Genomic DNA, 1,920 nt, shown 5'->3' with positions numbered 1-1,920 from the left:
GCTGAACTCCCATGTCGTTGACTGTGGCTCCAGTCCCGGACCCGGTGGCTTAAACTCACACCGGGCACGTGTGCGTGCGTGCCCAAGATCCCGAGAGGAGAATGAAGAAGGGATTGCGGCGTGGCCATCCCCTCTGGGGGGTGATTTCTCGATTTCTGTCTCTCTGTCTCTGTCTGTCTGGCAAGCACACGTGCCCTATAGCAAAAACCTCTCCAAAAAAGAAAACAAAAACAAACAAAAAATCAAAAGCTGACGTGACACTGTCCCTCAGAGAAGCAGGGTCTGCAGGATGCAGCTCTAAGTCCCACCTGAACTGCCTGAGGCAGCAGAGGCAGCCACCAGAGGGCGCTCTCTCCTCCCCGCTCCCGCTCGCTGGATAAATGGGCCAAAAGTTCTGTCCGCTGAGTCTGTGTGTCCACACAGCGGCCGCCTGTCTGGCCTCTGGGAGGCTCTGGCATCCCAGTGGTGTGTCCACACGGTTGGCTTCCTTCCCCCCGCCCTCCCTGTGCCCTGACTCACTGGGGTTTTGTGCTCAGACTCAAAGAGCTCCATTGACAACAGGGCTGGGGTCGGTTCCTCTCCCTGCAGCCCGGTCTGCAGGGTGGCAAGACCAGCCAAATGCCAAAGGCCCCGGCCACAGGGCCATGGAGCCCCTCCCTGATGGCTGGGCCAGGCCCGCAGAGACAGCCCAGCAGTGGAGAGGAGACCAGCAGTGTCCGGGAACAAAGAGAGGCACCTCACCGGGCAAGCAGGCCACTCCCCGGTCACTGGGGCTCCTAACTGCCCCAGAGCATCTCGGATGCTGAGGCAGCGGGGCCTCCCGGGGCTGGCTGCGGCGTGGGTGGTCCTGCGGCTCTCAGGCTACTGACTTTCTTCCTAGGGAGAGGTTCCAGGGAGGGACCAGCAGGGAGTGGCCTGGCTGGGATGGTCAGGGGACAGAGGCCAAAAGGCCCTGCGGAAAGTGCGGGGACTCAGGGAGGGCTGCTCCTCTCCCCCAGCCCCAGGGTCAGCTGCCCACCCAGCTCACAGCCCAGCCCGAGCAGGGGGAGGGAGAAGAGGAGAGGGAGAGGGGAGAAGGCGAGAAGGACGAGGGGCAGGGGAGCGTGTTGCAAGCGGACCTCAGGGGCAGGGAAAGGGCTGGAGGTAGGAAGTTGTAGGACAAGTTCCAGTCAGGGCTCCCTCGGGCTCCCCCTCTCGACGGTAACTTGACACTTGGATCTCCAGGACGACAGACAACAGAAAAGCCAGGCAGACCGCAGCTGGCTGTCAGCGGTGCTGGCTCAGGAGGCACCCGCCCACGGTCGGAGGAAGTACAGGACAGGCGTGAGGCTCCCGACACCTGAGCTCCCAGGTGAGCGGCACCAGCCACAGGTGAAAGGGGGGCGCGTAAACCGACGGGACAGGAAGGGTCTCCTGCCCCCAGGTGAAGGGCCACCATCTTCCAAGACTGTGGAGAGGAGGGTCCCGCTGCGTGCTTGGCTACCTCCCCGCGCCCCCAGGTGAGGTTGCCTCCAGTACACACCTGAGCACTCTCCTCCCCTGGGAGGTGGGGGTTTGAGGCCCCAGCCCTCGGCTCACACGCTGCCCTCCACTCCCACTCGCTGCGCTGGCAAGCAGAGGGCCCAAGGGCCTGCTTACTCTGCAAGTTAGTTTAAGCTCTTCCTATAAAGGGGGCTTAAAAGAGGGATTTGGCTGTCCCAGCCAGGACGAAACGGCTTGCCTGCTCAGCCTCCTCTCCCCAGGATTAGGGCAGATCCCTCCCTGTGGCTGCTTTTTCTCCAGTCAGGGAGGCTCAGGGCAGGGTCTGGCCCTGGGGATGCGACAGGGCCAGCGGCAACAATGCCCATCTGTGTCCTGGACAAGAGCAGCCCAGTATCTCTCGGGGGGGGGGGGCCGGTCCCCCCCCCCCCGCAGTTCCCA

The 1,920-nt window shown here is 63.2% G+C and overlaps 2 protein-coding genes across 4 annotated transcripts in view; one reads left to right on the top strand and one right to left on the bottom strand.

Moving 5' to 3' along the window:
• The window catches only part of RECQL5 (RecQ like helicase 5), a 39,584-nt gene that overhangs the window by 5,305 nt on the left and 32,359 nt on the right, over nucleotides 1-1,920 (bottom strand). The gene's annotated exons all lie outside the window — the stretch shown is intronic.
• SMIM5 (small integral membrane protein 5) overlaps nucleotides 196-1,920 on the top strand; it is a 7,828-nt gene continuing 6,103 nt past the window's right edge. Inside the window, exon 1 of the mRNA XM_006145808.3 lies at nucleotides 196-1,351. The gene's annotated coding sequence lies outside the window, so the exon portion shown is untranslated. The remainder of the gene's footprint in view (nucleotides 1,352-1,920) is intronic.

The sequence above is a fragment of the Tupaia chinensis genome, unplaced genomic scaffold (assembly GCF_000334495.1).
Source record: "Tupaia chinensis unplaced genomic scaffold, TupChi_1.0 Scaffold000159_1, whole genome shotgun sequence".
Taxonomy (NCBI): Eukaryota; Metazoa; Chordata; class Mammalia; order Scandentia; family Tupaiidae; genus Tupaia; species Tupaia belangeri.
This window is presented reverse-complemented; position numbering and strand designations above follow the sequence as displayed.